Raw genomic sequence first — 27,644 nt, forward strand, 5'->3', positions numbered from 1 at the left:
AAATGGAAACGGTAAGAAAAAGTCTCCCCAAGCACAAAACTCCTGGCCCAGATGGATTCACTAGTGAATTCTTCCAAATATTGAAAGAAGACTTACTCCCAATCCTCTTTATGCTTTGCCATGAAATTTAAGTTGGAAAAACACTTCGGAACAGTTTCTATGAAGCAAATATCACCCTGATACCAAAAGCAGATAGAGATGCCACAAAGAAAGCAAATTACAGGCCGATATCCATGATGAACATGGAAGCTAAGATTCTCAACAAACTCTTAGCAAATAGAATCCAACAACTCATCAAAAAGGTACTATACCATAACCAAGTAGGATTCATCCGAGGGATGCAAGGATGTGTTAAATTCGGAAATCGATCCACATAATCCATCCTATCACCAAAAGAAAATATAAAAACCATATGGTCATATCAATAAAAGCAGAGAAAGCATTTGAAAAGATCCAGCACCCATTTATGATGAAAACTGTCAGAAAAATAGGCATTGAAGGAACTTCCCTCAGTATAGTTCAAGCCATCTACCACAAGCCCATGTCAAGTATCTTTCTCAATAGGGAAAAACTAAAAGCCTTCCCTGTAAGATTGGGCACAAGAAAATGAGGCCCACGTTTGCCACTCCTATTCAATATAATACTGGAAGTCCTGGCCATTGCACTGAGGCAAGAGAAAGTTATCAAAGGCATACAGATCGGAAAGGAAGAGGTTAAACTATCACTATTTGCAGACCATATGATACTATACTTAGAAAACCCTAAAGTCTCTACAGAAAAGCTCCTAGAAACAAAAGGTCAGTTTAATAAAGTGACAGGCTACAAAATCAACACCCAAAATTCCATGGCTTCCTTATTTACGAATAACAAAAGAGAAGTAAGAGACATTCAAAAAAAACAATCCAGTTCACAATAGTCCCTCAGAAAAGCAAGTACCTCAGAATCATAAACAAAGAGGTGAACGATGTATACAAAGAAAATTACAAAACACTACCTCAAGAAATAAAAGAGGACACTAGGAAATGGAGACACATCCCCTGCTCATGGATAGGGGGGATTAACATGATCAAAATGGCAATACTGCCCAAAGACTATACAAATTTAATGTAGTCCTTATCAGGATACCCATGACATTTTTCAAAGAAATAGATAAAACACTCCTGAAATTCATATGGAACAATAAACCCCCACAAATAACTGAAGAAATCCTTGGGAAAAAGTAGATGGGTGGCATCACCCTCCCCAACTTCAAACTGTACTACAAAGCAATAGTAATGAAGACAGCGTGGTACTGGGCTAGAAACAGACCTGCAGACCAATGGAACAGAGTGGAATATTCTGTCACAGACCCCCTAATATATGACCACTTAATATTTGATGAAGGAGCAAGAAATGTGACGTGGAACAAGGAAAGCCTCTTCAACAAGTGTTGCTGGGAAAAATGGATCACTACCTGCAAAAAAATGAACTCTGACCTCTGTCTAATGCCAGGCAAGAAAGTCAGATCAAAGTGGATTAAAGACTTCAATATCAGGCATGAATCCATAAGGTGAGTAGAGAGAACTGTAGGGAGAACTCTCCACAACATTGAAGCCAAAAGCATCTTTAAGGATAAAACAGCACTGACCATGCAAATGGAAGCAAACATAGACAAATGGGACTGCATCAAACTAAGAAGCTTCTGCGCTTCAAAAGAAACCATGACCAAATTAGAGAAATAGCCCACAGAATGGGATAGAATATTTACCCAATACCTAGCTGATAAGGGATTAATATCCAGGATATAGAAGACACTAGTAGATTTGTACAAGAAAAAAAAACCTCCAACCCCATCAAAAAATGGGGAGAAGAAATGAACAGAATTTTCCTCCAAATGGAATACAAATGGCCAAAAGACACATGAAAAAATGCTACACATTGCTAGCCACCAGGGAGATGCAAATTAAAACAATAATGAGATATATCGTCTCACACCACAGACACTAGCGCACATTCAAAACAACAAAATCAACCAGTGCTGGGTGGATGTGGGCGAAAAGGGATACTCTTTCACTGTTGGTGCGAATGCCCACTAGTCTAGCCTTTCTGGAAAACAATATGGACAATCCTTCAAAACCTAGAAATTGAGCTTCCACATGACCCTGCATTACCACTTTTTGGAATATATGCCGAGGATGCAAAAACACAGTCGAAATGACGTCTGTACCGATAACTTCATTGCAGCACTGTTCTCCATTGCCAAAACCTGGAAACAACCCAAGTACCCTGGAACAAATGACTGGTTAATGAAAATTTGGTACATCTACACAATGAAATATTATGCAGCTGTCAGGAGAGATGAAGTCATGAGATTTGCTTATATATGGATAGACATGGATAGTATGATGCTAAGTGAAATACGTGAAAAGAGAGGGACAGACATAGTAGGACTGCACACTTTTGTGGACTATAAAACAACATAAAATGAGGCTGTTGCCCTAGGATAGTAGATATATGGGACAGATAGATTGCTCCATAGCTGGAAGTCTGCCTCATGACCTAAGGGGAGAAGGCAGCTGGAATAGAGAAGGGATCACGAAGCGAATGATGGCTTTAGGAAACTGTTGTGATGGGAGGTGTGTGCTGAAAGTAGGTGAAGAACCAAACATGACAACCTCTCAGTGTGTGTATTCGCAAACCATAACGCCAAAAAGTAGAGAGAGAATATGGGGAATATTGTCTGCTATGGAGGCAGGGGGAGGTTGGGAAAGAGGGGGTAAGATGGTTTAACAACGAAATATTGGTGATGAGGAATATGCACTGGTGGAGAGACAGGTGATTATTGTGTGATCATAAACCAAAGAAACAAACAAACAATATTCATCCTATCTCACGGTGATTCAGTAAAATTAAAAAATAAATAAACAAATAATTTTTTTTAAAAAGTTAGAGTTGGTTAGCGTTAGGGTTAGTTTTAAGGCTAGGGTTAGTGTTTAGGGTTAGGGTTAGGGTTAGGGTTAACATTAGGGTTAGGGGTTGTTTAGGGTTAGGATAAGAGTTGGGTTGTGGTTTGGTTGTGTTAGGTTGATTAGGGTTAGATTTGGTATAGTTTAAGGTGTTAGGGTGAGGGGAAGGGATAGGCATAGGGGTACGGCTAGGTTTGGCGGGGTTAGGGTTAGTTTGGGGTGGGTTAGGGTGGGTCCAGGTGTATTAGTAGGGATGTAGTCAGTGTCGGAGTAGGGGTAGTGCTTAGTGAGAAGCACTTAGGGGTAGTGGTTAGCGAGAAGAGGAGGGCTCTGGTTCCAATTAGGTGTAAGGTTAGGGCTAGGTCTAGGTTTCAGTTTAATATTACGGTTGCGTTAGAGTAGGGCTTGGTTAGGGTTATGGCTTGGTTCTGTTAAGGTTGGAGATGCATTTAGGGTTGAGGGTTAAAGTTAGGATAGGTGGTGTGTTGTGAATTTGGTTAGAGTTTGGGGTTAGTGTAGAGGTGGGGGTTGGAGTTAGGTTAGGGTTAGGGCATTAGGGATAGTGGAGGAATTGCATTCAGGTAGAGTTGGTCTAGGTTTAGGTTTTGGTAGGGTTTGGATAGGATTCTAAATAGGGTAAGGTAAGGGAGGGGATGTGACTTGGGTTAGACTTAGAGATAGGCAGTTAGTATACTTTCTTTATGAGCTGACAGGTATGACTTTGTATGTACCACAGCTTCACATTGAGTTGGCACTAGCCAACGTTTATTTCAGGATCATGATTCTTGTCCCAGACATCATTACAATGGCATTGAACATGGCTCCCATTTTGTATTTATTTAGCAAGCAAGAGTTGCGATCTCCCATTGGGCACCCACCCCTCAATCATGACTCCACAGCAGCTTCCCAGCAGGTGGCCTCACGAGGACTGCTCTGTGGTCCAGGGAGTCTGAGCCTAAGAAGAAGCTCCTGATCAAGGAAGATGAAGGCACGGAAGGTGCTTGAGGGCAGGAGAGCTTGGTGACCCTGAAGGAGGGAATGGCCAAGTCATATCCCAATAGTGGGCAGCCAGACCTCGGATCCCACCCTGTGAGTGGGCATCTGGAGACCCGTGTGCCTGCAGCTCATCTGGGAATGCAGTCCCCCAAGTGATACCCAGCCATAGTCACAAATTGGGCCTAGTTCCTCGGGTCTCATGGTCTTATGTTTGGGGAAGGGCAGTTCCCATGTGCTATGGAAATTAGTGGGAAACATCTAGAGCAGAATGAGGAGAGATGAGGGAACACTGGGGTCCTGGACACTCTAACGTACAGTTGTCTCCACTGCAGGCTGAAGAGAGGGAGTAAGTTTTGATGTGACAGAGGGCTAAGTTTTGGGTGCCATGGGGGACACCAGTAGCCCTTGTCTCATGCACAGACTCTGCCTCCCTGACACTGACAGCCTGTCCCAAATCTCAGTGACATTTACTTTTGCAAACGAGAGGGAAGCAGAGAGGGGAGAGGTTTCCCAGGCCTGTGGAAGGGAGGACACTTCTCTGGTGTTAGGACCTGGAGATCGGGTCAGCCCTGACAGGGAGACACGAAAAATCTAGTTCAACTGAATCCTCAGAGTTCTGTTTCGAGATAGTCGGGGAAAGCTCTCAACTCCCTGGTTCAGACAGTGGGTACCATAACAGGGGTTCAGACATTGGGTGCCTTAACAGGGGAGGGCATTTGATTGGATGGAAGGAATTCATGAGCTCATGGAACCCTGGCAAATGACCTCACTTCCCTAGTGACCATCCCCAACTGCCTTAGAACCCTGGTTCCCTAGTGGGTTCATTTTCGAGAAAGTGAGCTGGCCGTCTAGTTCACTCGAATTGAGAAGCAATCGACATGTTGTCACGATTTCTTCCTGTGTTCAGGGGCTCTGGGCTGAGCCGAGACCAGAGTGAGGGTCATCGCTTTCCCTGCAGAGTGTGGAGGAGGGCTCCTCCCCACCCACAACCCCTCTCCCAGGTAAGGAGGACCTCAAGGATAATCCTGGCAAACAGGGTCAATAGTTCACAGTTGTGTTGCACCTCAGTGGACTCACACCCTGTTCCTGCGTGTGTGTGTGTGTGTGTGTGTGTACGTCTGTGTATGTGGATGTGTGTGTGTGTCAATTAAATATTATTGTTTAAGTATGTGGGCTGTGGGCTATGGGCCAAGGGGGTCTGAGGAGAGTGAAGTTGTTTTCTTATGGGAAGGAACAGCTTCCTCGTGATGGAAGGCTGTTTGTGTCATGAACTCTTCTTGACAAAACAGTTTTTAAGTCTTGAATCCCGGTGAGATACTCAGTTTCAAAGTTGTTCTTGACTGAGTTTCAGTCATACACATTCTAACACCAGTTCTTTCACCAGTGTATATTTCCCACCACCAATGTTCTTAGCTTCCTAGCCACCACCCTCACCTTTATGGCACACAATATTTTTCTGACTTTGTCTCTCTCTGTGGGTCTCTCTGTCTCTGTGTCTCTCTCTCCCCTCTATCTCTGTCTCTGTATATCTGTTTCTCTCTGTCTTCCTTTCTCTCTCCTATCTCCTGTCTCTTTTCGACCATTACAGTTTCCAATACAGGTTATCATGCTAATTCCTTTCCCTACTTTCAGCACACAGTTCTTATTCACAGTTATAATTTCCAAATACTTTGTCATAGTGGTCCTTTATCGATCATAACTGCCCTCCTTTTCTACCCCCAATCTCGTGGACCCGTCATCCTGGTGCTTGTTTCTACTGTACTTGGAAATTTATTTCATATTATGTTTTTCCATATATATATATGGAAGCTTAGAATATTTGGTATATATATATGTGTATATATATATATATATATACCAATATGAGTGCAGTCATTGTCTGCCACTCCCTCTGCCGCTAACTCAATTCACTCAGCGCCATACTCTTCATGTTCATCTATTTCTGAGCAGATTTTATGACCTTTTTCTCCTGATGCTGTGTAGTATTCTGTTGTATAGATGGACCATAATGTTCTTCTTCAGTCCTCTGTTCTCGACACTCACCCTGTTTCCAGATTCAGGCTATTGTGAACAGTGCTGCCATGCACATAGAAGTGCCATTGATATTTCAGCTGTGTGTGTTAGGGTTATTTCCTCAAACTGACATTGCTGGGTCACATGGAAACTTAATTTCTAGTTTTGGGGGGAATGGCCATATTGTTGTCCAAAAAGGCTGGGCCAGTCGGCCTTACCCAAACATGCCTGAGAGCCCCTTTCTCCCGCCTCTGTGCCAGGACTGGTTGTTCTTGTTCCTTTTGCGGTGTGCAGTCTCTGTGGTGAGAGATGATATTTCACTGTTGGACCAAACCGATTATTCAAGGGGTTCCCCGTGTCAGGTTCCTCCCTGGGGTGACAGTCACTGTGTTGCAGAGCTCAGCTCTGGACATCCCTGTGGATCCGCTGGTGGAAAGCAGCTGTTCTACCTCCCAAGACCTGGGCTCGGGGCCGAGCACCTGCAATGACACCCAGTGCCTGAAACAGGAGAGCAGGCAACAGGGGCTCCCACACACAGGGACTGAGATAGGGAGGTGGGTGCAGAGTCCAGACCCCAGCCCAAGACACCCGCGATTCTTCCATGGTGTCCACTTGGGGTGTCCCACAAGGTGTCCACGGCCCATCTCAGAGTGATCCAAAACCCAATGCTCTCCAGCACAGGGTCATCTAAAGTCTATCAGCCCGAGTCCTCGCAGATGTGGACGCTACTGTTTCTGCCCCGAGGAGCTGGTTTCCCGCAGTTCTGGGCTCCAGCCCCTCAGCACCTGGCCCCTTGGGAACTCACTGACCTTCTTGCCCCCCCCCCCCAACAGCTGGAGAAACCTGTGTGCCCACGGTCTCTGGATAAGACCTCCACTATGTTGATCCTCGGTATGGAAACTATGGACATGCTGATCTCCCTGGTGCCAGCCTGGCCTGAGAGGAAGTTTTCATCTGTCACCACCGTTCTTCCTGCGGGTCTGGAGTTCCCTATTTCTCCGCGGATCCTGAAGCAGATGCTGTGCTGGTGAGAGCCGCCCCGCCAGCCCTGGGCCGTGTCTGCCTCCATACTGGGGTGCTCAAAAGGAGCCGGGCCGCTCTGAGTGTCTGCTGGTTCTGAACACAGTGGTTGAGGGAGAATCACGCAAGGTCCTGGAGGGAGACGTGGGATTACACTGTACAGGTGCTAGTCTGCTGCCTGGATTCCTGACCATGAGCTTCTTGTTCATTCTTGTTCCCGACCCTCTGCAGAATAGCAGCTTGGCACTCAAAGCCTGAGGATAGGACCCCCAAAGTACATGGATAAGAACCCCCCTCCCCACTCCAAACTATATCAGTTTTCCAAGCCCTAGTCTTTCTGTCGGTGTTGCTGTGGGCGATTAGTCGTTCCTACGTGACACATAGATGTCCCAGCACCCGGGGACAGCAGAAGAATTTGGTGTTTTGGTCATTCCATATGTCAAAGCAGCACCTAGTTGTGCAGCATTTCTCCACACAACATTGTCACAGGAGAGCAGAGCGACTCCCTGGGACTCAGTCCTGGTCTGAGCTCAGGATCCTGCCGTGTGTCTAGACACTCCATGGGCCACTGTCCTGATTCCTCTAGGTCTGGATGCCTCCTCCCATACTTGGAGCAAATTCTCAAGTCTGAAGATGGACTGAAGCAGTGAGTGGTCCAGGGCCCAGACTGGGCCTGCCTGTCCCCATTCAGATTGGACACACGGGGCTGTGTTGGGTGCCATGTGTGGGCAGAAGCCAGAGCTCAGGCATCATTTTCCCACAACGGGAACCTCCCTGACAGGGTTTCTGAGTCAAACGGGGCTTTAGACATTTCTCAGGGCTCAGGAAAAAGAGCAGATTGGGCTGGGTCTCCCTGAGTGACCCACACTCCCTGCCCCAAAACACCTTATCTGGCCTCCTCTCAACCCTCCTGCAGAGCATCCTGGGCCTGCAGCAGCAGATGTGCCCAGCAGGTGCTCTAGAATTCACAACAGCCCAGGACAAGCCCAAATGGGAAGGGTCATTCTCGTTAACTTGTGGTCAGAGGGCTGGGGACCCACTCACAGGTTCCTTGTTGGATCTTCTCAGCGGTATAATGGCTCAGCAGGCTCTTGGTGAGGGGACCTTTTCTGGGAGCAGGGGAGGCACGTTCCAGGGTCCTTAGTCTGCTCCCCGCACTCTCCCCAGAGCCCTGAATCCCGTGTATGGGCCCTGGCCTGAATGCTCTGCTGAGTTGCTGTGCTGTGTCCCCATGCCATGCATGTTGGGCTGCATCCAGGCTCATCTGTCTGGCTCCGGCTTCCAAGTGCACGTGAAGAAGGAGCTTCTCCTGACCGCTCTGACCTGGGCCCAGGGTAAATGCCCTGCACTCTGGGGTGGCCGGGATCCTGCATGTCGTGCTCTGGGGGACAGGGCTCCTCTCTTACTGACTGTTGCTTGGCGGGACCCTGAGTAGTGCTCCTTCTTCTCAGAGGTTGCTCCAGCCCCAGCAGTTGTCCCAGACCCACCTGAGGAGCTGGGCCTGCCTCCGCGATCTGCCCTAGAACCGGAGCCTGTCAAAGCAACAGTGGCCGCCGCAGCAGCATGGGCAGAGCTGGAGGAGGCCGGGTCTGCAGACATGCATGGTGACAGCTCGTGTGCAGAGGCCAGCAGGGCCAGCGAGGCAGCTGAGGGCTAATGCGAAGAACGTGGGAGCGAGCAGGTCTCCATCAGCACATTTCCTCCCCGACTGGTGGCCGAGCAGCTGACCCTCATGGATGTGGTGAGAGGCAGCACCCGCCCACCCCTGCCTTCCCGGCACCTCTTTGGGCAGCGGCCCTCATAGCCCTCACTCACCCCTGTGCTGGCTCCCTGACTTGCACCATTCCGGATGGCTGAGATGGTGCATGTCAGGGGGACATGAGACGAGGTATTTGTCCGTGAGCTCGGACAAGAACAGTGGGGGATCCCTGCCCTTGTGCCGCAGTGACTGGTGTCAGGGGTCCGAATGTCGCTGTGGTCTGAGCATCCAGGTCTCTTCCATGAGGCCCCTCAGCGAGGTTCCACTCAAGGAGGACGCAGGAACCAGCCTCCTGACAGCTGACACAGGGGAATGTGCCTCTGAGGGGCGCAGAGAGGGAACAGGGAGGGCCCTGAGCCTGTAGCACCCCAGAGCTGTCAGAGGGGCCTTTTGCCCACAACCCGCAGTCTGTCTGGTTTCCGGGATCCTGAGCCCTCAATGCCCAGCACAGCTCACAGGCCGATGTGACACTGGCTGTGTCCTGTGTCCTGTCTCCTTGGGGGTGCCATGGGTGAGCCTGTTCCTCTCCCCAGGAGCTGTTCCTGGAGCTGCTGCCCTTCGAATGCCAGGGGATCTTCTGGTCCAACAGGAAGAGGCCGAACTACAAGCGTGACTGTGCCACTGTACGTCCTATTGAGAGACAATTCATCACCGTGGCCACCTGTGTCCTCACCACCTGCCTTGGGGACCTGAGCCTGCCTGCACGGGCACGAATGCTAGAGTACTGGATCCTGGTGGCCCAGGTATGTTGGGGGCAAGAGCCCCTGTGGAGTTGGAGGCACTGGATTCCGGGGACAGTCCAAGTGTGGGCCTATCGTCCTGCCTGCTCCTTCCTCTAGTCGTGCCCACTGTCTCCCAGGGTTTCCTTCGGGATCACCCTGTCCCCCGTAGATCCCAGACTCTCATTGTCCCCAGTGTTTGAGTTCTGCACTGTGGCCTGTGGGTGCTCAGACTGCAGCTGCCCTGTCTCCCGCTCTCGCCTCCTAGGAGTGCCAGCGTCTTCACAACTGGGCATCCACCAACGCCATCCTCTATGCCCTGCAGAGCCCTGTCATCCGCAGACTCCGCCGGACCTGGCGGCATGTATCCTGGTGGGTGCTCCCAAGGCTGTGGGCTCTGCGCTCTGTCTGCAGTGCCCCTCAGTGCACTGGGACCCCTGGGGAAGCAGCCTGGGGGCCCAGGCGTTGGGCAGTGAGTGGGACTCAGGAATTTCACCTGAGCTCTGGTTCTGATTCCAGTTTCCTTAAGTGTCGGGGATGGAGAGAGCCAGAAATAGGATATTTGGAGTTGGGACCCCCAGTGCCGAACTGCCTGTGAACCCCCCCAGGCTACTGGGCCTGTGTGGATGCCAAGTTCTGGGTGCTCTGCACCAGTGATGCTGGCACCCCGGAAAGAGAGTGACTCTGGATATGGGGGTGGGTCTTGGTGCATGGTCTCAGACTGGACTCAGGCATGCGGGGCGTGTCCATCCCACTAGCTCCATCTGAATCGCAGACGTTTAGTTTGTTCCTGGTCACGGATCCCCATGTCCAGTCTCAGCACTCACTGCCCAAATCAAGCTGTGCACAGTGGGATTGGGGGGCCCTCAGTCGCCCCCTACTGGTCCTGAGCTCATGCTGTGGGAGCCTAGGACACTGCACAAGCAGCTGTTGCCCACTAGTGTCCCACCCAGGGTCCAGGGGATGCAGGGAAACTCCCTAAGGACAAAAATGTACCCTGCCTAGGCGGAGCCAGTGGAAGCTGAGGGCCCTGAGAAGACAGGCCCGGCGACATAGCCGCTGCAAGCCCCCAGAGGTAGTGTGCAGCCTGGAGTCCAGGAGGGAGGAAGCAGGGAGGAGGGGCGGGTGCTGGGCTCCCAGGTGGTTTCTGTGACTTTCCAGTCTTCTCTGCATGGGTAGGGTAGGCGTGTGGGAGGGATTAGAACCTGTTGGGATTTCTGGGGGAAGGAGGCCCTGGGGGCATCGGCGTGGGGTTGCTGCTCTGTGTGGGGGCTGCAGGTTCTGCTGATGCTGCTCTCCTCAGTCTGGGCCTGAGGGAGGAGAGTGGGGGCCAGATGTGTGGGCACAGAGGCTCAGTGACTGGTGCTCGTTCCCAGGACGAGCAGGGATGCTGCTTCACATCCTGGATAAAGAACCTTGGAAGAGGACAGGAGAGACCCCTGGAGCAGGTGAGGGGCGTGTGTGGGACCCAGGGACAGGGGTGGCCCCCACCAGGGTCTCCCCTCAGAAAGGAGGCCCGTCCCTGCCCTGCATCCTGATGACCCTGTCTCTATGCTCAGGGCAGAGCAGGCGACTGCAGAGCTTGTGCGTGGAGGGCAGAGGGGGCGCCCCAGGGAGAGTGCAGGGACCTGGAGCTCAGGGAGGCTCAGCTTTGAGGGGAAGTGGACCTTGTGGGTGATCTCGGGGGGGACCTCCCACTTACCTCGAGCCAGGCGTGGGAGGCTGAGGCCCAGGGGTTTCCTGGGGAACCCATGGGCAGAGCCCCTTTCTAACAGCCCCTTCGGCACAGGGCGCGATTACCTTCATGGGGCACTACCTCCAGGAGCTGGAGAAACTGGACAGAGACATGTCGGTTTCTGAGGTGAGTGGGGTGGGTCTGGGGAAGCCTGCATTTAACCACCCTTTGCATCTCAGTCCTGGGCAGCCCTCTTGAGGGAGACTCCCGGGATTCCCTGAGCACAGGGTTGAATGCCCAAGGCAGGAGCAGCACAGGGCAACAAGGTTTCATCTCCAGTTCCAGGGGATCAACAGAACCCCTGGAGTAGATCCACCTGAGGTCAGAGGCATTCCCAAGACCCTCCTTATGCAAGAGGCATGAGGCAGAGGGACGTCAGGATCCACCTCAGGGACAAGGTCCTTGTCACCACAGTGACATCCACAGTCTGTCAGAGGCCAGTAGGCCTGAGTCCCTGACCCCCAGGCCCATTCTTTGAGCTCAGAGCCTTGCAGAGAGTCCCCTGGGACCATTTCTCATGCATTGGATGTTTGCTTCCAGGGGGAGGAGGTCAACAAGGAGAAATTCACAAAGGTGCACAGGGTGAACCTGAGGGCAATGGAGGAATGGACTGGACTTCCCCATCCCCTAGTCCTCTGTTGAGTCCTTCTTGACTCTGTCCCTCTGGCCTGACACTTACAGTAGGAGGATGAATCAATGGAAGACCCATATGTGCGTGTGGGGCCAGAGATCCACCAAGGACAACTTCCTGGTGGAGGGATGTTATCTGACCTCAGAAAGTGGAGGTGCTCATCAGATAGATTGAACTGGGGGTCCCTCTGGAATTTTTCTTCTAGTCTGCCTGTATGGCGCCACACCCCACTCAGGCCTTTCTCTTCCTTCGCTATGTCCCAGGAAAAGAAGATCCTCCAGCAGATTGCCCTGCTCCAGGAGGCCGCGGAGTACCCCCACCTGCAGCCCCACGAGCAATTTCTCACCTTGTTCGACGACCTGGAGCTGATCACGGAGGAGGAAAGGTGGGAGGGACAGGCCCGTTCGAGGGAGGGTCTGGGCTCCAGTCCTGGGTCAGTCTGCGTCGTGTCCATGGACCAACAGCCCAGACTGTTTTGCAATCTGGAACCTTCTGGTCTCCTGAGCCTGGCAGGGACCGTGTTAGTGTGACTCACCAAGCACTGCCTCTCTGTCCCCAGCAGAGAGTGACTCTGGGTGTGGGGATGGGTCTTGGTGCATGGTCTCAGACTGGATTCGGGCATGCAGGGCGTGTCCATCCCACTAGCTCCATCTGAATCGCAGCCGTTTAGTTTGTTCCTGGTCACGGATCCCCATGTCCAAGTCTCAGCACTCACTGCCCAAATCAAGCTGTGCACAGTGGGATTGGGGGGCCCTCAGTCGCCCCCTACTGGCCCTGAGCTCATGCTGCGGGAGCCTAGGACACTGCACAGGCAGCTGCTGCCCACTAGTGTCCCACCCAGGGCCCTGGGGATGCAGGGAAATTCCCTAGGGACAAAAATGTGTCCTTCCTAGGCGGAGCCAGTTGAAGCCGAGGGCCCTGAGAAGACAGGCCCAGCGACATAGCCGCTCCAAGCCCCCAGAGGTAGTGTGCAGCCAGGAGGCCTGCAGGGAGGAAGCAGGGAGGAGGGGCGGGTGCTGGGCTCCCAGGTGGTTTCTGTGACTTTCCAGTCTTCTCTGCATGGACAGGGTAGGCGTGTGGGAGGGATTAGGACCTGTTGGGTTCTCTTGGGGCAGGAGGCCCTGGGGGCATCGGAGTGGGGCTGCTGCTCTGGGTGGGGGCTGCAGGTTCTGCTGATGCTGCTCTCCTCAGTCTGGGCCTGAGGGAGGAGAGTGGGGGCCAGATGTGTGGGCACAGAGGCTCAGTGACTGGTGCTCGTTCCCAGGACGAGCAGGGATGCTGCTTCACATCCTGGATAAAGAACCTTGGGAGAGGACAGAGTGACCCCTGGGGCAGGGGAGGGGTGTGTGCGGGACTCAGGGACAGGGGTCGCCCCCAGCAGGGTCTCCCCCTCAGAAAGGAGGCCCGTCCCTGCCCTGCATCCTGATGACCCTGTCTCTATGCTCAGGGCAGAGCAGGCGGTTGCAGAGCTTATGTATGGAGGGCAGAGGGGGCGCCCCAGGGAGAGTGCAGGGACCCGGAGCTCAGGGAGGCTAAGCTGTGAGGGCTGGTGGACCTTGGGGGTGATCTCAGGGGTGGCTCCCACTTACCTAGAGCCGGCGTGGAAAGCTGAGACCTGGGGGTGTCCTGGGGACCCCATGCGCAGGGCCCCTTTCTAACAGCCCCTTTGGCACAGGGCGTGATCCCATTCATGGGGCCCTACCTCCAGGAGCTAGTGAAATTGGACATAGACATGGCGGATTCTGAGGTGAGTGGCCTGGGTCTGGGGGAGCCTGCATTCAACCACCCTCTGAATCTCAGTCCTGGGCAGCCCTCCTGAGGGAGACGCCCGGGACTTCCTGAGCACAGGGTTGAATGCCCGAGGCAGGAGCAGCACAGGGCAACAAGGTCTTGTCTCAAGTTTCAACAGAAACCCTGGAGTAGATCCACCTGAGGTCAGAGGCATTCCCAAGACCCTCCGTATACAAGAGGCATGAGGCAGAGGGACCTCAGGATCGACCTCAGGGACAAGGTCCTTGTCACCACAGTGACATCCACAGTCTGTCAGAGGCCAGTAGGCCTGAGTCCCTGACCCCCAGGCCCATTCTTTGAGCTCAGAGCCTTGCAGAGAGTCCCCTGGGACCATTTCTCATGCATTGGATGTTTGCTTCCAGGGGGAGGAGGTCAACAAGGAGAAATTCACAAAGGTGCACAGGGTGAACCTGAGGGCAATGGAGGAACGGACTGGACTTCCCCACCCCTAGTCCTCTGTTGAGTCCTTCTTGACTCTGTCCCTCTGGCCTGACACTTACAGTAGGAGAATGAATCAATGGAAGACCCATATGTGCGTGTGGGGCCAGAGATCCACCAAGGACAACTTCCTGGTGGAGGGGTATTATCTGATCTCAGAACGTGGAGATGCTCATCAGATAGAGTGAACTGGGGATCCCTCTGGAATTTTTCTTCTAGTCTGCCTGTATGGCGCCACAACCCACTCAGGCCTTTCCCTTCCTTTGCTATGTCCCAGGAAAAGAAGATCCTCCAGGAGATTGCCCTGCTCCAGGAGGCCGCAGAGAACTACCACCTGCAGCTCCATGAGCAATTTCTGACCTGGTTCGACGACCTGGAGCTGATCACAGAGGAGGAAAGGTGGGAGGAACAGGCCCAGTCGAGGGAGGGTCTGGGCTCCAGTCCTGGGTCAGTCTGTATCGTGTCCATGGACCCACAGCCCAGACTGATTTGCAGCCTGGACCCTTCTGGTCTCCTGAGCTGGCAGGGACCGTGTCAGTTTGGCTCACCAAACACTGCCTCTCTGTCCCCAGCTGCGTCCTGTCCTTCCAGCGGGAGCCCTCGACTAAGCCATCCAACCCACGACACCGCCAGGAACAAGCTTCAGGCGAAGTCAGTGTGTATAGTGGATTTGACATCCCCTTCACTCCTTTCCGTTCTTAAACAGCCACAACTCTCATATTTCATATTAACACTTAGTTTAGAATTAAAACAATTGACAGAAACAATGTGTCCTTTTGCAATTTCCTAGTGTCTCAACTTTTCTCCCTGGTCTTCCCCACAAACCAGCAGCAGCTGTTTATGGGCCTGCAGCCTGGGGTGTGGAGATTCTTATCCAGTCCTTCTGGATTAGTTTGGGGTGCAGTAATAGCACAGTGGATAGGGTGTTTGCCTTGCAGGCGGCCAACCCAGGTTCGATATTTGTGTCCCTCTTGGAAAGCCCGGCAAGCTACTGAGAGTATCCCGCCCGCACGGCAGAGCCTGGCAAGCTCCCCTGGCGTATTCAATATGCCCAAACCACTAAGAACAAGTCTCCCAACGGAGATGTTCCTGGTGGACGCTTGAGCAAATTGATAATCAATGGGAGGACAGTGCTACAGTGCTATCCATAAGAAACTCCTTGGTTTTCTGAAACTTCCTTTGGACACAGGAATCTTAGGTGGCCCCCACTGTTGGGAAAGGCTCTGCTTCTTCCTGTGTGTATCCCCTGCACACCAGGGCTTGTCTCAGTGTTAGGGAAGCTCTTGCACTTTTTTGGGATATCTGCGGGATACCTTCTGGTAGATCCTCCAGCAGGGCAGATGCAATCTCTGCAGCCTCATCCTCTCGTGGAGGTTTTTAGCAGGAAAAAACTGGATTCTCTGGCCAGGAGTGATGAAAAACACACACACACAAAAAAACATAAAAAGTAAAAAATAACAATTGTTTTTTTGCCACACCCAGCAGTATTGATGGCTTATCTCACTGTTCTCTCCAGTCACTCCTGGCAGAGCATGGGGCATGAAAGGTGTCGGGGCAAAACAGTGGTCAGTCACGTGCATGTGATGTGTTGGAGTGAAACAATGGTCAGTCATATGCAAGACAAGAGCCTTGACTCTGTTCACTGGCTCTCAGATCCCAGAAGCCCAATTTGAAGCAACATTGTGTGGAGTGAATTGTTTCAAGGCAGCTGGCTTCATGCTCTGAAGAGAACTAATTGTTAGGGGTTATATGGACCCCTAAGCCTGCCCTTCTGGCAAACTGAAGGGAGAGGCCTGTGTGCTCTAGGGAGTGTTGTGTGTGTGTGAGTGTGTGTTTGTTTAGGAGATGCTCTAGGGAATGTGTGTGATGGAGATGCTCCAAGGACTGTGTGTCCGTGTGTGAAGGATTTGCTCTAAGGCACGCGCTCGTGTGTGTGTGTGTGTGTGTGTGTGTGTGTGAAGTAGGCGCTATAAGGAGTTTGTGTATGTGTGAAGGAAGTGCTCTAGGTAGTGTATGTGTGTGTGTGTGTGTGTAAGAAGCTGCACTGAGGAGTGTGTTTATATGAAGGAGTTTCTCTAGGGAGTGTGTTTGTGTGTAGGAGGTTCTCTAAAGTGTGTGTGTGAAGATGCTCTAAGGAGCGTGTGTGTGCATGTATAAAGGAGGTGCTCTAAGGAGTCTGTGAGTTTTTGTGCAGTGTGTCAGTGTGGTGCTCTAGGGAGTGTGTGTGTGAGTGTGTGTAGAAGGTGCTCTAGGAAGTTTGTGTGTTTGCAGGAGATTTCTAAAGATTGTGTGTGAAAGTACTCGAAGGTGCATATGTGCGTGTGTGAAGAAGACGTTCTAAGGAGTGTGTGTGTGAGGTGTTCTCTGAAATGTGTGTGAGTCTGTGTCAAGGAGGTTCTCTAGTGTGTGTGTGTGTGTCTGTGTGTGAATAAGTTGCTCTAGGGAGATGCATGTATGTTAGGTGGTGTTCTAAGGAGTGTGTGTGTGAGTGTGTGTTTAGGAGTTACTCTAAGGAGTGTATGTTTGTAGGAGGTGCTCTAAGGAGCGTGTGTATGTGTGTGTGAAGGAGGTGCTCTGAGGAGTGTGTGTCTGTGTGTGAAGGAGATGCTCTAGGGAGTGTGTGTTTGTGTGTGTGTGTGAAGGAGATACTCTAGGGAGTGTGTGTGAAGGAGGTGTTCTGAGGAGTGTGTGTCTGTGTGTGAAGGAGATGCTCTAGGGAGTGTGTGTTTGTGTGTGTGTGTGTGTGTAGGAGATACTCTAGGGAGTGTGTGTGAAGGAGGTGTTCTGAGGAGTGTGTGTCTGTGTGTGAAGGAGATGCTCTAGGGAGTGTGAGTGTGTGTGTGAAGGAGACACTCTAGAAAGTATGTGTGTGAAGGAGGTGCTCTAAGGAGTGTTTGTGTGTCTGTGTGTGAAAAAGATGCTCTAGGGAGTGTGTGTGTCTGTGTGTGAAGAACATGCTCTAGGGAGTGTGTATGTGAAGAATGTGTTCTACGGAGTGTGGGTGTGGGAGAGTGTGTATAGGAGGTACTCTCAGCGGTGTGTGTATGTGTAGGAGGAGCTCAAAGGAGCATGCGGATGTGTGTGAAGTAGGTGCTCTGAGCAGTGTGTGTCTGTGTGTGAAGGAAATGCTCTGGGGAGTGTGTGTGTGTGTGTGTGTGTGTGTGTGTGTGTGTGTAAAGGAGGTGCTCTAAGGAGTGTGTGTGTCTGTGTGAAGGAGGCACTCTAAGGAGTGTGTGTGTAAAGGAGGTGCTCTAGGTACTGTATGTGTGTGTGTGTGTGTTTGTGTGTGTGTGTGTGAGGAGGTCCTCTGAGGAGTGTGTGTCTATTATGGAGGTATCTCAGGAGCCTGTGTGTGTGCATATGTGAAGGAGGCGCCCTAGGGAGTTTGTGTGTGTAGTAGGTGCTCTAGGGAGTATGTGTGTTTGTGTGTAGGAGGTGTGCTAGGGAGTGAGTGTGTATGTGTAGGAAGTGCTCTAAAGAATGTGTGTGCAGAACATGCTCTAAGGATCGTGTCTGTGTGTGCATGTGTGAAGGAGGTGTTCTAGCAGTATGTGTGAGGTGTTCTAGGGAGTGTGTGTGGCTGTGTGAAGGAGGTGCTTTAAAGACTGTGTGTCTGTGTGTGAAGAAATAGCTCTAGGGAATGTGAGTGTATGTGTTGGTGCTGTTATAAGGAATGTGTGTGTGTGAGTGTGAGTAGCAGGTAATCCAAGGAGTGCGTGTGTAGGCGCACTTAGAGCACTAAGTAGTGTGCATATGTGTGTGTGAGGAGGTTCTCTAAGGAGTGTAAGTGTGTGAAGCAGATGCTCTAGGGAGTGCGTGTGTGTTTGTGTGAAGCATGTGCTTTAGGGAGTGTGTGTCTGTGTCCATGTGTGAAGGAAGCACTCTAAGGAGTGTGTGTGTGTGTGTGTGTGTGTGTGGGTGTGGGTGTGTGAAGGAGGTGCTCTAGGTATAGAATGTGTGTGTGTGTGTGTGAGGAAGTGTTCTGGGGAGTGTGTATGTATGAAGGAGGTGCTCTAGGGAGTGTGTGTGTGTGTGTGTGTAGGAGGTGCTGTAGGGAGTTTTTTTTGTGTGTGTAGGAGTTTCTGTAAGCAGTGTGTGTGTCCTTGTGTGTAGGAGGTGCTCTAATGAGTGTGTGTGAGTGTATGTGTATGTAGGAGGTAGTCTAGGGAATTTGTGTGTGTGAGAGAGTGTGTCATTGGTGGTCTAGGGAGTGTGTGTATGTGAGTGTGTGTGTAGGAGGTGCTCTATGGAGTGAGTGTGTGTATAGGAGGTGCTCTAAGGAGTGTGTTTGTGTGTAGGAAATGCTCTAAAGCTTGTGTGTGAAGGAGCATGTGTGTCTGTTTGTGAAGGACATTGTCTAGGGAGTGTGTGTGTTTGTGTGAAGGAGGTGCTCTAGGGAGTGTGTGAACATGTGTGAAGGATGTGCTCTAAGGATTGTGTGTTTGTGAAGGAGATTCTCTAGGGAGTGTGTGTGTGTGTGTGTGTGTGTGTGTGTGTGTGTGCATGTATGAAGGAGGTACTCTTTGGTCTGTGTGTGTGGAGATGCTCAAGGGAGTGTGTGTGTGTGTGTGTGTGTGTGTGTGTGTGTGTGAAGGAGGTGCTCTTCTGAGTGAGGGGGCAGGGCAGCGAGGAGGCTCAGGAAGAGAGCTTGTGTCAGGGAATGGACGATCACTTCCAGGCTCTCTTCTCTTCCCCCTCACTCTTCAGGGCTCACCAGGACTGTAGGAATAATGGCCACGACGGCTCCCAACCTGGCCTCAGACCTCAGAGGATGCTGCTGGTTGAAACTGGGATCCATCTCTGAGGGCTCCTTAAAGATCACGAGGGAGAGACCATCCCTGAGGGTTCAGCACCCTGCATTCAGCATCCCTGCTGCCTGTCTTTCCCATGGGAACCCCATGGTCTTTGTGCATCTGGGTCACCCGCCGGTCACCCAGCTCTGTCTGAGAGCTAATTCAGTCCACCTCTCTCTCCTTCCTCCAAGAATGTCCAGTTCGTCTGTCAGCCCTCTGAGCAGCCAGTGTCCTGGCCACCAGGGTCCGTTGTGGTCATCTTTGGTTCTTCTTCCAAATATCCTTGTTTCAGACCATCTAAAACGGCCCTACTGGCTTTTTCCAAAAATGACATACACTAAACACGTGTAGTGGCTGTATAGGAGATATATAAGAGAAATATTTCCATCCTCTGTGGGGCATAACAGACTATGAGTGATTATACATTACTCGTTTTTTCTCTTAAATAAATGAAAATCAGGTGGACATGTTGATTTTTGTTTTCACTTTTTTTTGATTTGTATGCAAAACCCTGCAATCCACAGGGCTTTCTCTGGGTTCTGTGCTCAGAAATCACTCCTTGCAGTGCCTGGGGGACCCTGTGCGGTGCCAGGTATCGAACTGAGGTTGGTCAAGTGCAAGGCAAGTGCCTTAACTACTGTACTATCTCTCCATCCCAGTCATCCATTTTAAGAGCTAAGGATAGGAACAAATAATTCATTTCTTAACAGATAACAAAGAATACATATGAGCATGTGTGCAAAATGGCCGATAACCCAAGAAACTTGAAATGAAGTGAGATCTCATGCCCTACCCCTTCTTCAGAGATGAAAATCTGTGTTGATCATATTCCATGCTGGAAAAGTCTGGGAGGAAAAGGGAATTTTCATGACTAGTTGGAAGGACATAATGAATAGCCTTGATCTGGAGGGCAGCATGATGGTGAATAAAAAGGCAGAAAATGGAAAAGTCTAAAGGCCTAGCTGTGTCCCCTGGGGCCCTTTCTCATGCATTGGCTGTTTGCTTCCAGGGGGAGGAGGTCAATAAGGAGGAATTCGCGAAGGTGAGCACCTGGGAATCCAGGGAAACAGAAGAGTGGACCCTACTTCCTGTCTCATGGTGCCCTGTCAGATCCTCCTTCTCTCCGTCCCTCGGCCTGACACTCGTAGTAGTAGCAGAATGAAACAATGGAAGACACAGGTGTGGGTGGGTGGCAGCATTCATCAAGGAGAACTTCCTGGTGGAGGGTCTGTCCTCAGAAAAGTGGAGATGCTGATGGGCAGAGTGAAGGGAGATCCCTGTGGAAATTTCCTTCTAGTTGGCCTTTGGGCAGCCCTGGACGATGCCGCACCCCACTCGGGCCTTTCCCTTCCTTCCTTCGCCATGGCCCAGGAAAGAAGATCTTCTGGGAGATTGCCCTTCTCCAGGAGGCTGCGGATAACTACCACCTGCAGCCCCACGAGCAGTTTCTCACCTGGTTCGAGGCCCTGGAGCTGGTCACAGAGGAGGAGAGGTGGGAGGGACAGGCCTGATCTGAGGAGGGCCCAGGCTCCAGTTCCTGGGACAGCCTGGAATGTCATGCACTCCTTTGTCAGGATGACTTGGGTTCTAGCCTGGAGGATTTGCACACTGGCCACAAGGGGGCAGGACATGCCTGAGATTCTGGTAAAACTGAGGTGGGAAATGTACATGCAGAGCCCACTATGACTGTGTTTCAGCTTCAGGAATGAGGGCATCTCTGCAGCCCAGCAGGGGTGAAGTGAGGAGAGTTCGAGTCCACCCCTGAGCGCATTCCATGACTGTGTTGTTCAGAGCATTGGTGTCATTGATGTTACTAAAATTGACCCAGGAGTCCTGCCATAAAGGACCAAATGAGAGGTCAGATACATCCCAGAACCCAAATGAGGTTACATAGGGGTTCTGTGATCCTTGGGGTTGGAGGGAGAAAAAGGGTCCTGGGCTCTCAGGAGCTGGGTCACTAAGGGTGACTGGAATGTCATGCACTCCTTTGTCAGGATGACTTGGGTTCTAGCCTGGAGGATTTGCACACTGGCCACAAGGGGGCCAACCCCAAGGATCACAGAACCCCTATGTAACCTCCTGACAGGAGCAGGCAGCATTAGGGAGGCACTTGTCTGGGAGAGGGGCTTTGAGCGCTGACCTGAGGTGAAAAGGGGGTCCAGGGTGGCAGCTCGGAGCAGGGAGGAGACAGGAGGGGCGGGGAGTCCGGGCAGCGCACAGAGATGGCGCCTGCTGCAGAGGGACATGTCCCAGCCTCTGCATGGACCAGCTCCCATGCATGTGCTTGTGAATCCTGCACACACGGACCGAACCTCAGGTCAGGGTGAGCGTCAGACGTGGCCTGCAGCCTCAGCCTTGCTCACTGGAAATTCTCTGCCCCAACCTCCCCAGAGGACCAGGGCTTAGTTTCTTCTGTTTGTGGTTCTAAACTCTGTCTTTGTTTCCCACATGACTTACAAGCCATGGCACTAAATACATTATCCCTCATCTCCGGCATCCCTGAGAGAGCTAGACAATCACACAGAGAAACAGAAATGGAATCCTAAAAAATAGGGAAACAAACAAACAAACAAACCAGCAAGCTTTTTGATGGGGATGCAAAGGGAGATGCCTTGGGTGGAGGCATCCCCAGACGCCTGTTCGTGCCGGTTCCTCTTGGCCCAGCCTTCAGGTTGTAGTTGCAGGGTTCTTCCCAAGACACCGAGGGGAGAGGTAGGGACTACAAATCCACCTCTCTACACAGTGGGTGTGTGCATAGTCACAGACCCACTGACTTAGGAAAAGGGGGGCTACGGGGGCTCACCATGCCCAGGATGCCTAGACAGCCAGAAAGTCATCAAACTGGTGATGAAGAGGGAGACAGCTTCAGACCCTCCACATCCTCTTGTTCCCAGAGACACCCCTTCTCTCTGGGGGCAGAAGCCTCAGGGAGATACATGGAAGGACCAGGGGCCCACAGGTGCTCAGGTCTCTGGTATCCCAGTGTCATGTGGGTGGCATCTTCAGTTCTCTTTGATGTGTCTCTGCAGTGGTGATGTTTGAGACTCGGTCACATCACCTTTTCACATCACTTGTAATGCTGGCAGAGATTGAGTTCCTCAACTAAATACAGTGCTCTAAAGAGCTCAAAGTTACCATCCTCTGGGTCAGACGAGAGCACTGCTAAGTGAGGGGTCTCATGTCCCTCCTCTGGGCAAGTTCCTGAGGTGATGGAATTGCTGGTCTGAGAATTCTGGTCAAATCCTCATGAGACCATGTGAGGTCACTGCTCTGTCCCTCCCTGCCCACATAACATGCAAACCCGAGTCCCACCCGTCTCAGGTTGAGGAATGTGTGATGCTGAGCCTCAGGGCTGGAACCCTGGGGGACTTTCTGGTGCCTGACTTTCCCATGGAGAAACAATTTCTGTGTTGTTTCTACTCATAAACTTTCTACCATAAACTTGTTAAAATTTTTGTCACTTTTTTCCAATGGAATCACTGTGAGATACAATTATAGAGCTTTCATGACTTAGTTTCAGCCATACAGTGTTCCAACACCCATCTCTCTATCCGTGTACCACCAATATCCCCCCATATCCCTCTTGCCACTCTCGACCCCCCACCCCCAGTCTGCCTCTGTGGTTGACACCTTTCTTCTTGGCTCTCTCTCTACTTTGGGCGGTCACTGTCACTGTCACGGTCACTGTCCTCCTGTGGTTCATCGATTTTCTCGAGCAGGCCCAGTAACGTCTCCATTGGAGACGTTGTTGTTACTGTGTTTGGCATATCGAATACGTCACGGGTAGCTTGCCAGGCTTTGCTGTACAGGCGAGATACTCTCGGTAGCTGGCCGGGCTATCCGAGAGGGGCGGAGGAATTTAACTCGGCTCAGCCATGTTGGCTGGGTGCAAGGCAAACGCCCTACCGCTGTGCTATCACTTTGGGTAGTAGGATTTGCAATATAGATACTGAGAGGCTATCAGTTTGGTCCATTGCCCACTCTAACACCAATCTCCCATACAGAGTGATCCCTCCCAAACATCATTGTCATAATGGCTTCTTCTCTAGCCAACTGCCTCTCCCCCAGCCTTTGAGGTAGGCTTCCAACCATGGACCCATCTTCCTGGCCGTTGTTTTCTACCATCAACTTTCTCCACACCTGCCCTTCTCCAACCCCGCACCTGGCCTTCCCCATCCCCTCAGTCCCTGGAGCAGGTAGTGCACAGATGAGAGTGCTCGCGCCAGGTCCCGGGCTCCTCCTGCTCCTAGCTGTGTATCCTGGGAAGGTCCCTCTCCTGGTTCAGTGATTTCTCTGAATGGAAGGCGGGAAAGGATGAGCCATAGAAGGATCTTGAGGAGACCATGGGATCTGTCATGGTCGATGCTTTGCTGATGCCTGGATTCCCCAACTTTGGATGAACTGTAATGTTGATTTCTCCCCACAAGACTCTCTCTGCTCACACCACAAAGCTCTGTGACCTTTGGAAATTCACAAAGGCATCTGGGTGAGGAGAGTCACTTACTGACTGAGAACAGGAGCTCCATGAAGGTCTTTCGATTCAATGGCTGGAGCTGTACATTTCCCAGGATCACCAGGATCAACCCCAGCACAGACGAGGGAACAACACTACAGCCCTGTTGATTGGACTCCTACATTTCTAAATCACACTGAAGGTAGATTTTTAAAAATTTCAAGAAGCACTGTTTTTAATTCCATTTCTCTGCTGTCATGTTTGCCTTTCTTGGGGCTAGCTTAGGGGTTATTGGAGGACAGAGACAACTCCAGGCTCAGGAGGGTTTATTCAGGCACACAATAAAGTGAGCACCTGCTATGCTCATGTCATGGGACACAAAAGCCGTCACTGAACAAATCAGAGAGATGCCCTGAGTCTCATTCCTAGTCCAAGGGTCAGAATCCTGAACAGTCCTGTCTAGAACATTCCCTGTGCCACTCTCTTGGCTTGCTCTAGGATGGACATTTTCCTCTCAGGCTTTGAACTTGACATCAAACCACAGGTCCTGCTGGAGCAGGAAGTGGTCTCTGAAGCTCGAAGGGGCCCTCCTGTTCCCACCAACAGAATGGTCACACGGGGCTATGTTGAGGGTCCAGATGATATTTGAAGCTCATGCATCATTTCTCTGAATGCATCCCCGACCCCCCTTCCAGGTTCCCTGAGTCACAGAGAGCTGGGGAGGGCTGAGAGAGTCCAGGAACCAGAGCAGGCTGGGAGTGGGCAGCTCCTGTCTGACCCAAACTTCCCTGCCTGCCTCTCACCTGACCTGCCCTGGTCCAACCCTCTGGAGAGCACCCCCTGGCTCTAGAACACAGCTGCTGTCAGCTGCCCCCAGAGCCCCCAGCCCAGGGAACCAAGTCGGAAGTTCGGCATGAACAGCAGAGCTCCAACTTCTAAGGTGTCCTTAGGTCCCTTTCATGACCTGGAGAGCACAGAGCAGGAGCCCAGAGCAGGAGGGTCGTGGAGCAGTGGGGGTGGGGCGCCAGCAGAAACAGAGCTGGAACACGTGGGGTGGACGAACAACAGTGCAGCGCTGACTGTTTCCAGGGAACACCTTGGGGTCCTGCCCCCACCTGCTGGCTGAGTGCTGCGGCGTGACCCTGGCCAAGGCAGCTCTGTCCCTCCTCCAACCACACTCTGGCCTCTGGGTCTGAGCTTCATTCCAGCCAGCACCATGCTATGCCAGGAGCACTGGGCGGAGCAGCTTCTTCTTCATGCAGGCAGGGAGGTGGGAGACCTGCGGGGAAAGGCTGAAAGGGAGGGTCACAAGGAAGGACGGCAGTGCCAGCAGGACTTGGGGTGGCATCGGGAGCTTTCTTTTGGGGAGATGGGGGCAGCCTGGCTGCTGTTCCCTGGTTTTGAGGTGGGGAGAGCAGTGAGAGGGGAGAGCGTGGGCTCAGGACAGGTTTGTGTGAGTCATGAGCTCCAGAGACCACCAGAAAGACCTTGACTATGGGGAGCGGTGCAGGTGCTCTGAATGGTTTCTGCCGGGGTCCTTCCCACAGGAAGTGAGCAGGCTGGAACAGAGCTGGCCTCGGGGTGCATGTGCAGAGGGAGCCCAATGGCAACCCGAAGAGTCGCCCCTGGGTGAGATGCAGCTGTGGGGGGGGGGGTGAGCGTGAGGGGCACTGAGGGGGCTCTTCTCCTCCTGGAATCCTGGGGAGTCAGGGGCCTGGGGGTCGGGTTCCTGCAGTGCCCTGGGGACCCTGAGCGTCAGTCACCATCCTTATCTGCCCCACAGGCGAAAGAGCTGGTCCCATCCTAACCCTGATCCTCACAGAGCTAGAGACTACACTCAGAAACTGAGGATTCATTTCCTCTGACCTGGGGACTGCACGGCTGAGCATGGGGAGGCTGGACAGCGGGAGCCCCACAATCACCCCTGCATCTTTGCATGGGGTCATCGCCAATCTGAAAGGACTCCTGGGATGACCCTGAGTCCTGTGGTTCACACACATCTGAGGGGGGAGCAGCAGAGAGTCCCCAGGTCCCAGGAAACAACAGAGCCCCAGATGCAGAAATGCTCTGGAGGACCCCTCAGGCTCTCTCTCACTCAGAGCCCCGGAGGCAGAGGGACTTCAGGATTCACCTTAGAGAAATATGCAGTGACACCCCAGTAACAACGTGGGTGGGCTTGAGTCCCTGACACCCCAGGGCCCTATACCTGGAGCTCAGAACCTGGCCCAGGGTCCCCCTGCTCTCTGTGTGGCGCCCCCTGTGGCTGTGGGTGGTGTAACAGATAGGCAGGATTGGGCTGAGGGGCTGAGTGGCCAAGGGACCCTTTCTCAAGCACTCAGTTGTTTGCTTCCAAGGAAAGGAGATAAAGCAGGAGGAGGAGGCAAAGGGGAGCAGCTGTGGCTCTCTGCCAGGGAGGGAGTGGGAGGTGCCCTTCCTTCCCTGGGCAGAATCTTCATACTCCCATTCCAAGAGGCTGACCCTGAGCAGTGAGAATGGACAGAGGAGTGGGAGAGCTCCTTTGGACATGGAGCAGGAGGTGCATGAAGAACGTTCTGGTGAAGCGGCTGTGGGACCAACTCAGAACGGGGGAAGCTGTGTAAGCCTGATGAAAGAAGGGTCCTCTGTTAGCAAAATCCTAGCCCCTTTCCTTATCTTGCACTCCCAGAGTGCTGATACCTGTCTCCTCAGGGACTTTCTGCAGCGCTTCCCAATGTGACCAGGGAAATGTACTTCTTTTTTTTTTAAATTTTATTGAATCACCATGAGATAGTTACAGGCTTTCATGTTTGGCTTAAAATCACACAATGATCAAACACCCATCCCTCCACCAGTGCACATTCCCCACCACCAATATCCCGGGTTTAACCCCCCTGTCCCAACCTCACCCTTCTTCCAAGGCATACATGATTCCCCATAATCTCTTTCTACTTTTGGGCATTATGGTTTGCATTACAGACCCTGAGAGGTTATCATGTGGTCCTTTATCTACTTTGAGCACACATCTCCCATCCCGACCGGTTCCTCAAGTCATCATTTCCTTAGTGATCCCTTCTGTATTCCAGCTGTCTTCTCTCCTTTACTCATGAGGCAGGCTTCCAGCTATGGAGCAGTCTACCTGTCCCATGTATCTACTATCCTTAGGTGTCAGCCTCATGTTATGTTGTTTGATACTCCACAGATGAGTGCAGTCCTTCTATGTCTGTCCCTCTCTTTCTGACTCATTTCACTTAGCATGATACTCTGCATATCTATCCATTTATAAGCAAAGTTCATGACTTCATCTCTCCTAACACCTGCATAGTATTCCATTGTGTAGATGGACCAAAGTTTCTTTAACCAGTCATCTGTTCTAGTGCACTTGGTTTGTTTCCAGATTTTGGATATCATGAACAGTGCTGCAATGAACGTATAGGTACAGATGTCATTTCGACTGTGCTTTTTTGCACCCTCAGGATATATTCCCAGTAGTGGTATTGCAGGGTCATATGGAAGCTCAATTGGTAGTTTTTGAAGGACTGTCCATAATATTGTTTTCCAGAAAGGCTGGACTAGTGGGCATTCCCACCAACAGTGAAAGAGTGTCCCTTTTTCCCCACATCCACTCCAGCACTGGTTGTTTTTGTTCTTTGGGATATGTGCCAGTGCCTGTGGCGTGAGATGATATCTCATTGCTGTTTTGATTTGTATCTCCCTGATGGCTAGCGATGTGGAGTGTTTTTTGATGTGCCTTTTGGCCATTTATATTCCTTTTTGGAGGAATCTGCTGTTCATTTCTTCTCCCCATTTTTTGATGGGGTTGGAGATTGTTTCTTGTACAATTCTACTAGTGTTTTGTATATAATGCATACTAATCCCTTATCAGATGTAAATGTTCTTCCCATTATTTGGCCTCTTTCTGTATTTAGGTCACTGTTTCTTTTGGAGTGCAGAAACTTCTTACTTTGATGTAGTCCCGTTTGTTTATATTTGCTTCCACTTGCATGGTCAGTGCTGTTTCATCCTTAATGATTTTTTAATGGTATTATTGCTGTTAGCTTTTTATTTTTTCAAAAATTTTATTAGTGAAACACGTGAGGTACAGTTGTAACTAAAAATCTTTTCAGCTTCAATATCTTGGAGAGTTCTGCCTACGTTTTCCTCTATGAACTTTATGATTTATGTCTGGTATATGGGCCACAATCCCAGAGCAAGTATCATTCTCAATGGGGAAAAACTAAAAGCCTTCCCTCTAAGATCGGGCACAAGACAAGGTTGCCCACTTTAGCCACTCTTATTCAATTTTAGTACTGAATGTCCTGGCCATTGCTGTTAGGCTAGAGAAAGGTATCGAGAGAAAGGAAGAGGTCAAACT

This window comes from Sorex fumeus, unplaced genomic scaffold, assembly GCF_029834395.1.
Source record: "Sorex fumeus unplaced genomic scaffold, SorFum_2.1 ptg000061l, whole genome shotgun sequence".
NCBI classification, from domain to species: Eukaryota; Metazoa; Chordata; class Mammalia; order Eulipotyphla; family Soricidae; genus Sorex; species Sorex fumeus.